The sequence below is a fragment of the Chrysemys picta genome, chromosome 4 (genome assembly GCF_011386835.1).
Source record: "Chrysemys picta bellii isolate R12L10 chromosome 4, ASM1138683v2, whole genome shotgun sequence".
NCBI lineage: Eukaryota > Metazoa > Chordata > Testudines > Emydidae > Chrysemys > Chrysemys picta.
This window is the reverse complement of record NC_088794.1, coordinates 104,998,209-105,016,584: the sequence shown is the minus strand read 5'-3', so window position 1 is coordinate 105,016,584 and position 18,376 is coordinate 104,998,209. Positions and strand designations below refer to the sequence as shown.

At 44.7% G+C, this 18,376-nt stretch overlaps 1 long non-coding RNA gene across 1 annotated transcript in view; it reads left to right on the top strand.

The window, feature by feature from the left end:
- The first annotated feature begins 264 nt into the window (after positions 1–264).
- Positions 265–18,376, top strand: part of LOC101946948 (uncharacterized) — a 66,401-nt gene continuing 48,289 nt past the window's right edge. Inside the window, exon 1 of the long non-coding RNA XR_010601066.1 lies at positions 265–499. This is a non-coding gene — a long non-coding RNA (uncharacterized LOC101946948). The remainder of the gene's footprint in view (positions 500–18,376) is intronic.

Sequence of the window (18,376 nt, the reverse complement as noted above, 5' to 3'; positions counted from 1 at the left end):
GAAGTTCAAGCACTTAGACTAGTTAATAAGCTATGTGCACAATTTAAGGGGCATGAATTATCTGAATATTTTGTTCAACTAAATTTGAAAAGGGGTGGGTTCCTTATGAAGATCAAAACACTGAAATTGTCCAGTGTGAGTATGTACTGATGATGTAATGGGTATAGGGACTTTAAAGTGAAAGCTCCTTATCTTTGGCTACTAGCTTATTGTTGCTCCCCTAAAAAAAAAAAAGTCTCCCTTCCTCATCAGCCCAGGTTCCCTCCTGCTTCCCTCACCTTTATTATCAAAGAACTCTGTGTCAGCAGACTCATCAGTTTGGAGTACTCTTCACTTCTGAGTTAAACGGAGGCCCTTGTGTTTATTACCTTTTCTTCCCATTCCATTTTTTTTCCAGTTGAGTAAAATTTTGGCCTGGCAAGCTATCCAGATGTTGCAAAAGTGTAAAAAAAAGAAGAAGAAGAAAAAAAAGACAGATCTCCTCAGGCATTTCTCAGAGGTAGGTACAGTCTGCCCTGGATAGGGCTTCATATTTGGAATTCGATGGCCTGCGTCCATTTGTCATTATTGTCTGCTACTGATCCATTGGCACCATGCCATTTCTGCCATCTCTCTCCTTTCTCCTGGGGTTAAGCATCATTTCCCTATCACTTTTTGATGAGAATTCTTTTATGATTATTGATGGTTTGAGCAAATATTTTTTTTCCCTTTTTTTTTATTTGTCAGTTAATTTTGCTTTAATTTAAATGGTGTGTCATAATGATATTTTCAGTGTATAGTTCGAAATGTGTTTTATACTGCTCAGAATAGAGCAGACATCCTCATTGCCCAATCTACATTTTATCCTAAATAAAGTCCTTAATGGTTGCTGGCTCAGGCTTCAGACAGGCAGCATCACAAAATCAGCAACCAGCTGCAGATGTGATAGCACTTGCTATTACACAAATCCTTGTCTGAAAATATCCCTCACCACTTGGACATCCATCTGCATCCACATTTTGAGAGGCTCTAAATTGTTCCAAAATCCACACCATCAGACTTTACCTCAGTTATTAGGACTCCCTACAGCAGTACTTTATAATAAAATAAATCATGTTGAGAATGGGAAGGCCTTGATTCCTCTATCAGTAACGGAGTGGAAAAGAAATTTATGTTCTTCCTCGCAATGAGAAAAAAATTACATTCAAGATACCAGCTGGACCTTTGACTGTAAGGCTCATGAGATAAACAGCCTCAGACTGACACCAGTATGTGATGATGTGATGTGGCATAAAGTGTTTATCAGCATTATGCAGATCCTCCCAAATTTATGTTAACAAAACCCTTACTCCACACCATCCCATCATGTAGTCAGTGTATAAAAGGTATGTAACAGAAAAACTATTAGGAATGTTTTAGAGAGTTCGTAAAATGTTACTGGAACTATCACTTGTATCCCAACGCCTGTAAATCCAGATCCCTTAGTCACCATGAGTGAAATCCTGGTTCCATTAAGGTCAATGGAAGTTTTGCCATTAACTTCAATGGAAGCAACATTTTGCCCCTCAAGTCCAACTGTGCAGAATCTAGAGGGAAAGAAAATATACCATAGAAAATGGTATTTCTATAAATGTCTCATCCAAAATCTCAGCCATTCCAGGACTTGAGGTGAATATTGAGTCCCAATGAAGTTTAACACTCCTAGAGTATGAACCCAATACTGAGTGCTATAAAGCTCTGTCTTTTTTTGTTTTTTGTTTTTGTTTTTTGCTTTTCCCCACAGCTGTATGATAGCCAGGCCTAAAGCCATGCCATTTTTATGTTTAGAAGAGCTGTTACTGGGCTAGGAGTGAATTTTGTGTACCTTGTGTCTGAGGCAAGGTTAATTCTGGAGAAACCTCTAAATATAATGGGAGGAAGAAAACACATTCATGTGGCAGATTTATTTTTGTTTTTAATGCCACTGTTCGAAGCTGCTCAGGGTTTAGGGTGTTAGAAAAAGTTCTGGGAGAAGATATGTACCTTTTTTATGTTTTTTTTTTCTTTTTTTTCCCCAGAGCAGAACTGAACTTTGAATATTTCTTCTTGCTGACACATTTATTTATCATTAAGGTTTTTGACATGTTTTCTTATTATTGTTTAATACCGATGTCAGTACCAACTCATAATATAGGTGCAAACATCTGTTGTTTTCTCTGAAATGAGTAGTTTCCATCTATAAAAATTCCATATTAAAAATAAATAATAAAAACATCCCAATGCAATAATAAAAAACACTCTACCTTCAAAAGTTTTGAAATGTATTGGAACCTTTAGAAAATAAAAAAGAACCTAGTTCCATATCCTTAACAGTGACACATACAGGAATGAATTAAACTAAGTTCAAGAGGTTCATTATTGGATCCATGATGAACACTGGGACCAAATTTAGCAAATTGTTTCCTGCATGCCTGCTGCTGCTGCTCCACTGGCACAATTTAAGTCTGATATAGCAAATATCTGATAAGTCAGTAATAACTACATTCAGATATCCCCAAGTAGGCTATGACATGTAGAAACTTCAGGGAGCCATTAAATCTCTTGTACTAATAATCCAGTAATGAAATATCTTACTATTATTTGTCTTCTTCCACATATTGTATTTTGCTGAATTATTCAATATTGTACTGGTAAACATTACAAAACTATTTAAAGAATGATGTTTTTAAAAATAAACACAATTTGTTAATACAAGTAAATAGTTCACAAGACTATAACACTATCAAAAGAAACACTGTGTGAGCAGATGAGACCATAGAAACACTGTGCCCAATATGACCACTTATCTGATCTGGTATGACTTTTGCTGTGTTCCTGAGATTAAAATAGTACACGATTTGAACAGTACCAAAGGAACCAGTCTGTCAATATGTGAGAAGAGGAGGTCCATAGAAGCCCTATGACATGGTTGGTTATTACCTGGTATGGCAATTTCTATATTCCTTTCTCATTGGTTTCAACATATAAAAATATTTGCCAGGGACAATTTGTCTAAACTGCTGTGGGTCTGGGAGCTACTAGGTCCCCAGACTATATTAGGCAGGTTGCATGAACATTCTAGTGGACTTGGGGCTTTAAAAAAAATGAAAGAAAGATAATAGATATACCTCCATGAAAACAACTTAAAATCCACCAGAATGAAAATTCCAATTCCCTGATTTGTTTGAGAAACTGTTGATTTCCAGTAGTCTGCTCCTTCCCCACATATCCTTTCTTTTTACTGGAATGATCACCAGCCAGCCTTCAGGTCTGGTCTAAATCACATGTGTGTTTGTACTAATATAATTTTGCTGGTTACTAATGTGTTTTTTTTTTTAACTGAAACAGATAACTGGTACTACCCCTCCCAGTGTGGATGCAGTAATACTGATATAAAGGTGCCTTAAACCAGTGTAGCTTATTCCCCTTCCAATATAGGAACAGCTATACCAGTATACAGCATCTTTATACCAATATAACTGTGCCCACAAGGGATTGTATCACTTTAAACATAATGGTATAGTTAAATCAGTACAACTTGTGTATAGATGTGTGGCTGCCTCTCATCTCAATGGGGATTGTAGATGGGAGGTGGCTGCCTGCAAGATGGAAATAAGGAAGCTATAGGATGCTGTCGAGAAACAGAGAGGTGCCATTCTGAGCAGAGTGCAGCAGTGTATCAACTACATACTGGCCTACCTGCCTCCACAGAGCCCACTAGACCTGCCTATATTGGTATCTTATAAAGCCTAAGGAAAAGTATGCATGAAATTTACATATGTAGGTTTTAAATGTCCATAGTGTGTGCCCCACCACACAACTCTCCAAATACACACACACACACACACACCCACACACACCCACACACCCTCCTCCCTTACATTTAATCAGTTCTCCTCCTTTCTTTCCAGTCTGTGTACTTTCCTCTCCATCAGTTCTATCTATCCTCATATCTCCTTTAGTTCTCCCTTCCCTTTCCAATTCATTAGACACGCCTGCTAGCAGTCTGCTGCCCGCCTCGCTCCATTACCTACCTCTCCCAGTCAATTAATCTCCACTTGCCCAAGAGCCCCCCGCCCTCAGCAGTTGTCCTCCTGTCTCCCTTACATCCACATTCTCACTCATACTCGGACACATGCACAGGATCCTCACTCTCTTTCCATCTCCCTCACATGGTCAAACAGTAGCATTGGCCCAGCAGGAGAGCTTCTAGCTGTTTTGATGGAGGGGCAGAAGAAGCAGGCCCCAGCTCCTCCCTGAAACCTGTTAATCTCAAGAGTGAGGGGGTTTCATATGTAGGGTTACCATTCGTCCAGATTTACCCGGACATGTCCTCCTTTTTGTGTTAAAAATAGCGTCCGGGGGGGAATTTGTAAATCACTAAAAATGTAGGGTTACCATATTTAGTGCCTCCGAAAGGAGGACACTCCACGGGGCCCCTGCCCCGCCCCCATCCCCGCCCACGCCCCCACGCCCCAACTCCGCCCCCTCCCCAAAGTCTCCGCCCCCTCCCCTGCTTCCCGCGAACATTTGAGTCGCGGGAAGCCTGAAGCAGGTAAGGGGGGGTGTGAGTGGGGGGAGAGGAGGCGCGGCCCAGGCTGGCCCCCCCGGCGTTTCCAGCCTGGGTCGGCCCGGGCCCTGGGGTGCCGGCCCCGGCCCCCGGCCCGCCCAGCACTGCGGTCCCCGGCCCCCGGGCCCCCGGCTGAGCACCCCCGGCCCCCGGCACCGCACCGCCGGTCCCCAGCCCGGCCCCCGGCACCGCCGGCCCAGCCCCCGAGCCCCCGGCCTGGCCCGGCACCGCCGGCCCGGCCCCCGAGCCCCCGGCCCCGGAGCCCCCGGCACTGCACCGCTCCGCCGGCCCGGCCCGGCCCCGGAGACCCCGGCCCGGTCCGGCCCCGCTCTGATTTTCCCGGACATGTCCGGCTTTTTGGGATTTCCCCCCGGACGGGGATTTGGAGCCCAAAAAGCCGGACATGTCCGGGAAAATCCGGACGTATGGTAACCCTATAAAAATGTCCGGGATTTCCCCCCCAGGCAGAGCGAGGCGCGGTTGGGAGGGCTGCAGGAAATTCAGCTGCTCGCATGGGGCTCTGGCAGACAGAGCCCTTCCCCCGCAGCTTGCCGGGCTGGACTCCGGAGCAGCTGTAGAACTCCTCCTCCCCGTCCCCCCCCCGCATTCTGAGCCGGCCGGCCTGCTGGGCCGTTTGCATCGGGCCTCGGCAGCTCCTCCTCCCCTGCTGCCCAGCGCCCCGCTCCGGCAGCACTGGGTGGGGTGAGACTGGGTTGTGTGTTGCGCTGGGGAGCGCAGCCACGTGTCCGGCTCCGCACAGAGCCCAACACCATGTTCTGAGCAGCAGGGTAAGAGGGCCAGGGGGCAGGAGAAGGGGCAGGGAGATTTTGGAGGGGGCAGTCAAGAGACCGGGGGGGGGGTTGGAAGTTCGAGGGGGGGCTTTTTGGGGGGGGTGGAGAAGGTTTTGGGCAGTCAGGATACAAGTAGGGGGTAGGGTCCTGGTGGGCAGCTGGAGGGCGGTCTTAGGAGGGGGCAGTTAAGGGACAAGAGGCAGGGGGGCTTAGGTAGGGGGTGGGGTTCTGGAGGGCAGTTAGGAGCAGGGGTCCCAGGAGGGGGCAGTCAGGGGACAAGGACCGGGGGGGGGTGTTTGGGAGTTCTGGGGGGGGGGCTGTCAGGGGGCAGGGGTGGGGAGAGGGATCGGAGCAGTCAGGGGACAGGGAGCAGAGGGGTTTAGATGGGTCGGGAGTTCTGGGGGGGGCTGTCAGGGGGTGGGGAGTGGTTGGATGGGGCGTGGGAGTCCCAGGGGTCTGTCTGGGGGTGTGGATAAGGGTTGGGGCAATCAGGGTACAGGTAGGGGGTAGGGTCCTAGGGGGCCAGTTAGGATGGGGGGAGGGTCTCAGGAGGGGGCAGTCAGGGGACAAGAGGCAGGGAGGCTTAGGTAGGGGGTGGAGTCCTGGGGGGGGCAGTTAGGGGCAGGGGTCCCAGGAGGGGGCAGTCAGGGGACAAGGAACGGGGGGAGGGTTGGGGGTTCTGAGGGGGGCAGGAAGTGGGAGGGGCAGGGGCGGGGCTAGGGCGGGGCTCCTCCCGTCCTCTTTTTTGCTTGCTGAAATATGGTAACCCTATCATATGAAGACTCCTTGCCCCTCTGCATTGCCATCTGTCCTTCCCAACCCAGCTTCCACAGCTCCAATAGGAAGCATTCTATCAGTATACTATCAAAGAATCGCTGACCATCCCCAAAATCCCCTCAGCAGGGAGCTGCAAACTACACAGAGAGCAGCATGAACAAATAATTGCTTAAAATCACATTAATTTTGCTTAAGTCCATGGGAGGTGGGAACTTAGTCTGCTTTGAGTTTGGGAACAGAGCTTGGCTAGCTGTTTCCTGCCTACCTTGTCTGCAGCCACAGAACTGAGCTTTCATGTACAATTATATCTGGTTGAGAGAAGCATGCTGTGGAGGTCTTAAACCCCCCCCCCCTTTTATGCTCCCTAGCCATGTTTATGAGGAAACTGAGGAAAAGAGGGAGCATTATGTTGTTTTGTTTGACCGTGATATAAAATCTGAAACCAAAACAGTAACTGCAAAAATTTTAAATATATGGACATATAAATTAAAGTTCTAAAATAGTCACACTGAGATTAAGGCCCACATTTTCAAAGCATTTGCAATGTGACCCCTATGTACTTTATTGAGAGCCATGAGGCTAAGGCCGCAATGCAAATTCAGGGGTAGTAGGGGGAAATTCAGAATTAAGTCTGAAATTCTATTTTCAGGTCTTGCAGGAGTTTCCTAGCAGTGAGTGCTCTATCATACTTCTATCCTTCACACCTAAGCAAGCAGGGTCGGTTATGGAGTTTGAACTTTAGCTCTGTGTTTCTCTGCTTTTGTGGGTTAAAGTCAGATTTTACTGTTGTTTTTGTGTGATTTAGTAGTTTCCTTGGTATTTTTTTCTTCCTTTTAGTCATCTTGACAGATATTGTAAGCGTTGGATTCACATGTACATGTTGTATTGCCAATCTGTGAATCTCACATTTGGCCACTTCTGCTTCTCATATTTTGTACTTGTAATCTCACTTTGAAGTTGTTCACTACTTTTTTGTATATTGTTGCATGAAGATAGAAATATAAATCAATCACATCCATGCACATATATCCTAGCAGCCTCCTGTAATATGTATAGTATTATAATTCTACTTGTAATGATATGATCTTTTTCAGTCTATTTGAAAATTGCATTGCAGTTACACTATATTTCATACCCTGTGTAGTTGTCACAAGTCTATTCTACCACTATTTTGTTGTACAAAATGGAGACCATCTTAATTACACTTGTGAAGAAATGGAGTAACTCACTGATGTCAGTTGAGTAATCTGAATTTACACTGATGTAATGCTAATCAAAATCTGGCCCAATATATCTTTAAATAAATTACAAACTTTACCCCTTATTTTGTAGAAGGATCTATTACATTAAAATATGAATAGCAGGGATGTTTGTTTTTTCTCTTATTTGCATATTACTCATAACTCTGCCTCCAGAATGTAACTGATTTGCATTCATCTTGTTTCTTGTGACAAAAATGCACCACCTCCGCAAAAATTGCACCTTTTCCCCAATGTAACAATATATTTTTGTTTATTACTGCAGAGTGTTTCTGCCACTGTTGTTGAGTTTGTGTCAGCATCTCCATTCATAAACCCATATTTTGAGGGTATGCCATTTAAGATGGACTTGATTGGAGTGTTTTTATCTCTAAATTTTCTCCCCTTTGATCAGAATTAGAAATGATCCAGCAAAAGCTATTTTAAATGCTTCTAAGAAGTGCTAGTATATTGTGTTGTATATATTTCATTTTTCTCTGGCATCACCAATAACTCTCTTTCAAGGAGAGAAGCAGGACATCTGGGAGTGAGTGAGGGGCTAATTTAATGTGTGCAGTGAACTGACTGGATTTGAGAGAGAGGGTCTGAGAGAGACCCAAAGATTTCTGCTTTTTCAATTCCAGTAGGAATGTGGAAAAATATAGAAAATTAAATAATTATAAATTAAGACATAATATTTTTGGTTAAAGAAATGAGAATGAAAATTAAAAACATAGGCTGGATTAATCTTTTTAAAACTGCCTCTTCTGACAAAATTTAACTTGGTGTTTTTCCTTTGAGTAAATTCCAAGAAATACTTTTGTTAATTTGTTGCCTCTTTCCTTGTTTTACAAAAAGTATTACAGTATTCTACTGTAATGGTCAAATACATTACCATGTATTATAAAGATAAACATGGAGTTCTGTAGTATTTTTATAAAGATTCATTGTTGCCACTGCACATATGTGTTCTGATAGCAGATTTTAATAGAATATCCATTCAAAGGGATGCAATGTCAGGAAATGCCAGGCATGGTAGAATATGATGGATGGATGTGTTTCCTGGATGAAAATGAAATATAATTTAGCTCTAAAGAGGTTATCATATCTACTCCTCTCATAGTACTGCTCTGCTACCTATCCCAACAAAGGAGAACTAACAACTTTAAAATGCCTTGTTCAAAAATTTTAAGTAGCACTTAACTTTCAAATGCCTGAACAGCAAATGTAACTTTTCTTGCCTGCATAGTAAACACTGGCATTTTTATCTGTTTGAATAATCAAAGTGGTGCTTTCCGTGCCCTTCTTGGTTGCAAAGATTTGAACTGCTTCCTGAAGGTCCTGGGCCAGCTCATGCTCTATTGAGATGGTTGCAAGGCCGACCAGCCTCTCCTGTGTCATTGTGGAGCGTAGATGGGTTTTTATTAACTTCAGCTAGGAGAAGCTGCATTCTCCACTGGCAACTGTTACAGGAAGTGTTAGAAGTATGCGCAGAGCAACAAAAGCATTTGGAAAGAAGGTGGTCATCTTATTTGTGCACATATATTCCAGAACAGCCTTTGGAGTTGATCCTGCTGACATGTATCTTGAAAGGGCTTTCAGTTCATCACCTAAATCACTCGCATCAATATCACGCATATCATCATGTGTCAACACTGTCTCTAGTGCCCTGCATCGCTGGTGTAGGTCTTCTTCAGGTATAGTGAGGAGTTTTGGAATATCCTACAACATCCCAAATATACTGCTGTGTTCCTTGAGCTGCATGAAACGTTCTTCAACTGACTGTATTGCACAATCTAGCACCTGGTTAAAGAATTCAACTGTGAATTGTTGTTTGGGGTCTCTTATGGGATTATCCTGTGCCTCATAATCAAAATGTCTTCTTCGGTGACTCTTGTATTCTTCAATGGGTGGGAAAATAGCTTCAGTGTGAAGTTCCTCTGCCAACTTCTGTGTACTCTTCAGAACATTTTGAAATTCCTCATCTGACTGGTAAGACTGTAGGTATGACTTTGCTTTGTCCAGTTGTTCCATTGCTCCAGATATATTAAGGTCAACAACTTGGAGTCTCTTGCTTACAACATTTATTTCAAACAGTATGTCATGCCACAAAACTAAGCCACACAGAAATTTGAAGTTATGTATGTTTCTGGTGATTCCATTTCCTTCTGCCACTGTTCTCCCACGAACAGTTCCTGTCATAGCATTATCCTCCATAATGGCAACTATGGCATCATCTATCTTCCCAATTTGGTGTTGATAGGCTTTATCACCTCCACTCTACTTTCCCATCATGTGGCACTCAGAGGTTTCAGTGTCAGAGGATGTTCCCAGATGTTGCTTCAAAATTTGCCATCGATGAGTTGATGCAGAGAAAAATATATAGATGCTTTGAATTACATAAAAAATTCAGCAGCCTCATTAGAAGTTGATGCTGCATCATTGACCACCAAGTTCAATGAATGAGAACTGCATGGGACAAAAAAAGCTTGATCCGTGTCTGCACTCCTCTGTTCTTTCCTCTCATGTTGGTACCATTATCGTAGCCCTGACCTCTCTTGTCAGCTATCGCAATTCCTATAATTCCAGCTTTTTAAAAAGCACATTTGTCATACCTGCTCCTGTAGTATCATAGAATCATAGAATCATAGATTATAGGACTGGAAGGGACCTCGAGAGGTCATCGAGTCCAGTCCCCTGCCCGCATGGCAGGACCAAATACTGTCTAGACCATCCCTGATAGACATTTATCTAACCTACTCTTAAATATCTCCAGAGACGGAGATTCCACAACCTCCCTAGGCAATTTATTCCAGTGTTTAACCACCCTGACAGTTAGGAACTTTTTCCTAATGTCCAACCTAGACCTCCCTTGCTGCAGTTTAAACCCATTGTTTCTGGTTCTATCCTTAGAGGCTAAGGTGAACAAGTTCTCTCCCTCCTCCTCATGACACCCTTTTAGATACCTGTAAACTGCTATCATGTCCCCTCTCAGTCTTCTCTTCTCCAAACTAAACAAACCCAGTTCTTTCAGCCTTCCTTCATAGGTCATGTTCTCAAGACCTTTAATCATTCTTGTTGCTCTTCTTTGGACCCTTTCCAATTTCTCCACATCTTTTTTAAAATGCGGCGCCCAGAACTGGACACAATACTCCAGCTGAGGCCTAACCAGAGCAGAGTAGAGCGGAAGAATGACTTCTCGTGTCTTGCTCACAACACACCTGTTAATGCATCCCAGAATCATGTTTGCTTTTTTTGCAACAGCATCACACTGTTGACTCATATTTAGCTTGTGGTCCACTATAACCCCTAGATCCCTTTCTGCCGTACTCCTTCCTAGACAGTCTTTTCCCATTCTGTATGTGTGAAATTGATTTTTCCTTCCTAAGTGGAGCACTTTGCATTTGTCTTTGTTAAACTTCATCCTGTTTAACTCAGACCATTTCTCCAATTTGTCCAGATCATTTTGAATTATGACCCTGTCCTCCAAAGTAGTTGCAATCCCTCCCAGTTTGGTATCATCCGCAAACTTAATAAGCGTACTTTCTATGCCAATATCTAAGTCGTTGATGAAGATATTGAACAGAGCCGGTCCCAAAACAGACCCCTGCGGAACCCCACTCGTTACGCCTTTCCAGCAGGATTGGGAACCATTAACAACAACTCTCTGAGTACGGTTATCCAGCCAGTTATGCACCCACCTTATAGTAGCCCCATCTAATTTGTATTTGCCTAGTTTATCGATAAGAATATCATGCGAGACCGTATCAAATGCCTTACTAACGTCTAGGTATACCACATCCACCGCTTCACCCTTATCCACAAGGCTCGTTATTCTATCAAAGAAAGCTATCAGATTGGTCTGACATGATCTGTTCTTCACAAATCCATGCTGGCTGTTCCCTATCACCTTACCACCTTCCAAGTGTTTGCAGATGATTTCCTTAATTACTTGCTCCATTATCTTCCCTGGCACAGAAGTTAAACTAACTGGTCTGTAGTTACCTGGGTTGTTTTTATTTCCCTTTTTATAGATGGGCACTATATTTGCCCTTTTCCAGTCTTCTGGAATCTCTCCCGTCTCCCATGACTTTCCAAAGATAATAGCTAGAGGCTCAGATACCTCCTCTATTAGCTCCTTGAGTATTCTAGGATGCATTTCATCAGGCCCGGGTGACTTGCAGGCATCTAACTTTTCTAAGTGATTTTTAACTTGTTCTTTTTTTATTTTATCCGCTAAACCTACCCCCTTCCCATTAGCATTCACTATGTTAGGCATTGCTTCAGACTTCTCGGTGAAGACCGAAACAAAGAAGTCATTAAGCATCTCTGCCATTTCCAAGTTTCCTGTTACTGTTTCTCCCTCTTCACTAAGCAGTGGGCCTACCCTGTCTTTGGTCTTCCTCTTGCTTCTAATGTATTGATAAAAAGTCTTCTTGTTTCCTTTTATTCCCGTAGCTAGTTTGAGCTCATTTTGGGCCTTTGCCTTTCTAATCTTGCCCCTGCATTCCTGTGTTGTTTGCCTATATTCCTCCTTTGTAATCTGTCCTAGTTTCCATTTTTTATATGACTCCTTTTTATTTTTTAGATCGTGCAAGATCTCATGGTTAAGCCAAGGTGGTCTTTTGCCACATTTTCTATCTTTCCTAACCAGCGGAATAGCTTGCTTTTGGGCCCTTAATAGTGTCCCTTTGAAAAACTGCCAACTCTCCTCAGTTGTTTTTCCCCTCAGTCTTGATTCCCATGGGACCTTACCTATCAGCTCTCTGAGCTTCCCAAAATCTGCCTTCCTGAAATCCATTGTCTCTATTTTGCTGTTCTCCCTTCTACCCTTCGTTAGAATTGCAAACTCTATGATTTCATGATCACTTTCACCCAGGCTGCCTTCTACTTTCACATTCTCAACGAGTTCCTCCCTATTTGTTAAAATCAAGTCTAGAACAGCTTCCCCCCTAGTAGCTTTTTCAACCTTCTGAAATAAAAAGTTGTCTCCAATGCAGTCCAAGAATTTGTTGGATAGTCTGTGCCCCGCTGTGTTATTTTCCCAACATATATCCGGATAGTTGAAGTCCCCCATCACCACCAATTCTTGGGCTTTGGATGATTTTGTTAGTTGCTTGAAAAAAGCCTCATCCACCTCTTCCCCCTGGTTAGGTGGCCTGTAGTAGACTCCTAGCATGACATCTCCCTTGTTTTTTGCCCCTTTAAGCCTAACCCAGAGACTCTCAACACTTCCGTCTCCTATGTCCATCTCTACCTCAGTCCAAGTGTGTACATTTTTAATATATAAGGCAACACCTCCTCCCTTTTTCCCCTGTCTATCCTTCCTGAGCAAGCTGTACCCATCCACACCAACATTCCAATCATGTGTATTATCCCACCAAGTTTCAGTGATGCCAACAATGTCATAGTTGTATTTATTTATTAGCACTTCCAGTTCTTCCTGCTTATTCCCCATACTTCTTGCATTTGTATATAGGCATCTAAGATACTTGTTTGATCTTTCCTCCCAGTTTTGTCCTGACTCTCCTTTCTCACTGCCAATATAGCCCACACTCCCTCTTGTTTCCGACCCATCTCCCCGGTCTCCATATTCCCCACTTACCTGTGGGCTTTGCTCAACTGTCCCCGTCAAACCTAGTTTAAAGCTCTCCTCACTAGGTTAGCCAGTCTGTGGCCGAATAGGGTCTTTCCTCTCCTCGAAAGGTGAACGCCATCTCTGCCTAGCAGTCCTTCCTCAAATAGCATCCCGTGGTCTAGGAAGCCAAAGCCCTCCTGGCGACACCATCTTCGCAGCCAGGCATTCACCTCCATGATGCATCTGTCTCTGCCCGGGCCCCTACCTTTGACAGGAAGAATTGAAGAGAATACCACCTGCGCTCCAAACTCCTTCACCCGTACTCCCAGAGCCCTGTAGTCACTCTTGATCCGCTCAGTGTCACACCGCGCAGTATCATTTGTGCCCACATGGATGAGTAGCATGGGGTAGTAGTCAGAGGGCTGGATAATCCTCGACAATGCCTCCGTAACGTCTCTGATACGGGCCCCTGGCAGGCAGCATACCTCCCGAGATGAAATGTCAGGGCGACAGATGGGCGCCTCCGTCCCCCTCAGCAGAGAGTCTCCGACCACCACTACCCTACGTTTCCTATTCGCAGTGGTGGCAGCAGACTCTCCAGCCTTAGGGGTACGAGGCTTCTCCTCCTTTACTGTAGGGAGTGATTCCTTCTTTCCTGTATCAAGAAGAGCATAACGGTTACCTATAACCATGGCAGGAGGGTTCGGAGCAAGGGTGGAGCGCTGCCCGCTGCCAGAAGTAACCAGCTGCCAGCGTCCACCCTGAGCCATCTCCTCCTCCACCAGTGGTGTATCAGCAGTCCTGTGTACTGGGACAGCTACCTCAGCTGTCTCATAGACTCATAGACTCATAGACTTTAAGGTCAGAAGGGACCATTATGATCATCTGGTCTGACCCCCTGCACGCTGCAGGCCATAAAACCATCCCCGCCCCTTCCCTGGACTCTGCTGCTGAAGTCCCCAATCCTGTTATTAGTGACCTCAATCGGCAGAGACCCTCCTGCTAGAGATCCCTGCCCCATGCTGCGGAGGAAGGCGAAAAACCTCCAGAGGCTCAGCCAATCTGCCCTGGAGGAAAATTCCTTCCCGACCCCAAATATGGCGATCAGTAAGACCCCGAGCATATAGGCAAGAGTCTCCATCCTGACCCCTTTTAGCCATTATGCTATTTACCTACCATTGCTTGGTTTTCCTTGACAACTATGTTTTACCATTAAACCATTCCCTCCATAAACTTATCTAACTTAATCTTAAAGCCAGACAAGTCCCTCGCCCCCACCGTTTCCCTCGGAAGGCCGTTCCAATATTTCACCCCTCTAATGGTCAGAAACCTTCGTCTAATTTCAAGCCTGAACTTCCCCACGGCCAGTTTATATCCATTCGTTCTCGTATCCACGTTAGTACTAAGCTGGAATAATTCATCTCCCTCCCTTGTATTAATCCCTCTAATATATTTAAAGATAGCAATCATATCCCCCCTCAGCCTTCGCTTGGTCAGACTAAACAACCCAAGCTCCTCTAGTCTCCTTTCATACGACAGGTTTTCCATTCCTCTGATCATCCTAGTGGCCCTTCTCTGCACCCGTCTCCACATGGACACTGTCGAGGAATTGCTCGTGGATACGGATGCTCCTCAACCTAGCCACCTCCTCCTGTAGCTCTCCCACCTGCTGCCTGAGAGATTCCACCAGCAGGCACCTCTCACATTGGATGGTCCCCCCAGCCTGGATATCAGTAAGTGGAAATTGCAAGTTACAGTCTTTGCAAAACCACACCAGGATCTGGGTAGAGGCATCCATGCTCAGGCACTCTGGCTACAGGCACAGGTGGAGGAGACAGTAGCAGTGCTGGCACAGGTGTTGCGGGTCTTCCTAACCATCGTAAGCCTCCCTCTGTCAAACTCCCGTCTGCAGCCCCCTGTCAGCTGAAAGGGTTGTTTAAGCAAAAAGTTATGAATGTAGTTGCTTTATAGGTATTAAGGGGAATCAAGAGTAAACGGATGGAACCAGCAAGGGACCCTCGCCCCCTTCCTGCTCCCCTTCCAAACTCCCTTGTGAAACTCCCTGTTAGCAGCCCCTGGTGGCTTGTGCGCTGCTTTATAAAGCCCTGGCCTGTATGAATGCCCCGCCCACTGATGAAGGCTCAGCCACTTACCAGAGGCTTCTAGCTTTCAAACCTTCCAACTGCCAGCCACAGCACACAGTCCTTCAAACAACCAAAACAAACAAACAGACTGACAAACACAAGCTCAGCACACAGCAAGTAACCCTCAAACACAAACAAACACACACTACAGACAGTCACTTACCCCAAAAGGGTGCTGTATTGCTCCTCCTTCACCTGGAGAAGTCCCTTGTGAAACTCCCTGTTAGCAGCCCCTGGTCGCTTGTGCGCTGCTTTATAAAGCCCTGGCCTGTATGAATGCCCCGCCCACTGATGAAGGCTCAGCCACTTACCAGAGGCTTCTAGCTTTCAAACCTTCCAACTGCCAGCCACAGCACACGGTCCTTCAAACAACCAAAACAAACAAACAGACTGACAAACACAAGCTCAGCACACAGCAAGTAACCCTCAAACACAAACAAACACACACTACAGACAGTCACTTACCCCAAAAGGGTGCTGTATTGCTCCTCCTTCACCTGGAGAAGTCCCTTGTGAAACTCCCTGTTAGCAGCCCCTGTTCGCAAAGACATCATCAATGTCAATACATTCTAGAAAATGCTCTCTGACAGTCACCATTGCAGGGACATTTTCACTAGGTTCTGTTGTTGTTACAAAATGCACCATTAAAGTCATTTGTTCTGTATGGCTGATGTCAGGTGTGCAGTCCAGAATAACAGAGTAATATCTTGCTGACTTCAGATCTGCCACAATCTTCTGTTTGACTTTTGTTGCCAGTATCTGTATGATCTCATTTTGAATTGTTTTTCCAAGGTAGTCGTGTGTGTACATTTCTTGGGTGGTGACTTTTCTTTGATGCTCTTGGAGTACAGCATCATACTCAGCCATCAGCTTCATAATTTTAAGGAAGTTTCCATTGTTTGGCACATACAACTGATTTGAAGTGCCACGCAGTGCTAGGTTTTGGGTAGCAAGCATTCTCACAATGTCAATGAGCCTTCTTAGAACATTTTGCCAGTAAAGAGACTCTGATGCAATCTTCTCTTGATGCTGATCATCTATGGTGGCCTTTAACCTTAATCTCATCTCAAGCTCTTTCCACCTATGGAATGCTCTCTGGTGATTTGCTGCCTTCTCATGGCATGCCAGATTTCTAGCCAGATTTTTCAAGTCCTTTGTTCCTGTAGAACCCAATATGGCTGTAACATTAGACTGAAAGAGTTTGCAACAAAAAGACTATGCAGCATTCTGGGTTTTTGAGTACATAAGCCATGGCCTCTCCACTTGGTCACCATTGGGGATTTCACGCCAGTAATGCGTTGGATGGAAACTTCAATTTTCATTGTCTTTGGGGAACATGAAGTTTTTCTCTTGCTGTGGCCCATGCAGTACAAGGAAGTCCCTCAGGCTACTGTTCAAGTGGGTCCACAGTCCTGGATCATCTAGACTTAAGGAACTAAACTCAGCAGCAGCTGTTTCTTGTGCCTCCACCACACTCTTCTCTGATCTACACTTTTCTTCAGGAATGTGCATGGTTACATCCATTTGAGATGGAGATATGGATGTTGCAGTAGCTGCCAGGTCACCTGCACTCTGACTAACTGGAAGATCAGGCATCTCCTCACCACTCACATCCTCACTGGGGCCAGAAGGCTCACGGTGAACATTTGTGTCTATGTATCTCAGGAGAGCTCCTTCCTGCTTAGATAGAAAAGCTTCCTTTGCTTGCTTGCTTTTTCTGAATGCTGCCCCAGAGGGGCGTTTTCTTCTTTCACTCATGACTGCTGTTCTGTGCCAGCTATAGTGGCTCTCAACACTCAATTGAAGGGAACAGATAAGGAGGCTGGTAGCAGGGCCTGAGTCTTAAGAGCCTAATTGGCTCCTACTACTTCAGTTGACTGCCTGTTCTCCTCAAGTGGGTTCAGGGAAGCAGCAGGAAACAGGAAGCTCCCTGAGAAGCTGGAGTTAATCAGTCCAGGCTCCTAGCGGTGCTAGAGAGGTATATAAGAGGCTCCTCCTCCTCTCTCTCTCTCCCTGCAGCTCCTGCTGCTTTCTGTTATTTCCTCTCACCTTTTCTCCTGCCTGCCTGTTATGTCTCTTGTGCCCTCCTTCCTCCAGCACAGCACTCCACCATCTCTGTGCATCTAGAGCAGAGAGAATACACATGCACCAGCAGCAGACACAATTTTCTACACTCTGAGCACTAGTGTCACCCCTTCCCCCCTCCCAGTCTGGCACCTGAGGTGGCTGCCTCAGTTCGCCTCATGGTAAAGCTAGCCCTGCAGATTTTTAAGAGCAAAAGAACCCATTATGATCATCTGATCTGATGCCCTATATAATTCAAGCCATAGAATTTCACAGAGTGATTCCTGGGTCTAGCCCAATAACTTGTGGTTGAAACAGGGCATATCTTTTAGAAAGACATGGAATCTTGATTTAAAGACTTCATGTGATGAATTTACCACATCCCTTGGCAATCTGTACCAGTGGTTTATTTCACTTACTGTTACAATTTTACAGTTTACATCTAGTTGGAACTTTCATGAGTTCAACTTCCAGCCACAGGGTCAGATCTTGTTATGCCTTTGTCTATTAGATTAATAAGCCCTTTGGTATCAGATATCTTCTCTGTGTGTAGGTACTTATGCTCATCCAAAGTAATGCAACTATCTAAACTTTCTAATTCCACAAAATTTTGCTACAAATCTCTTATGAACCTAATTTGTCACTCCCAGGGATCTCAGTCCCAGCCAGAAAAAGGTAAGGATGAACTTTCCTTGCAATATTTTGGCTGCTGCAGGTCCAGTCCTGTCTGGACCCCAATGTAAAAAAGTGTTTTGAAAATTCAAAGATAAATCCCAACAGAACATTTCAGACCATTAATAAAAAAATTAACTCTGGCTTCACGAAAGGGACAAAGGCTCGAGAGGGTTCCTGTTCCTGAAATGGTTCACCCACCTCTACCTCTTACCCCTACATTTAAAAGTGAAACTGCTATTAGTGTCAGCTACGATCACAAGTCTACATTCACCAGTTTGAAAATGTCACCCTTTCATTTCAAACACATATATGTTTAAATTCACTTAGCCAAAATGTAAATGTTAGAGATAGAAAACATCCCCCTTTATTCTGAGGAAATTGAGCTAGCAGTTCCCTGTGAACAATCTTCTTCCTCATCAGCCTCTCTCAGTACATGTGCTGATAAAAGCCTCTCCAGCTCTGCTTATGTCCATCACATTTGAAAGTCTAACTGAAAAGAGCCCTGCCATTGTTGGCAAGAGCACGACGAAGTTGGCAGTGCC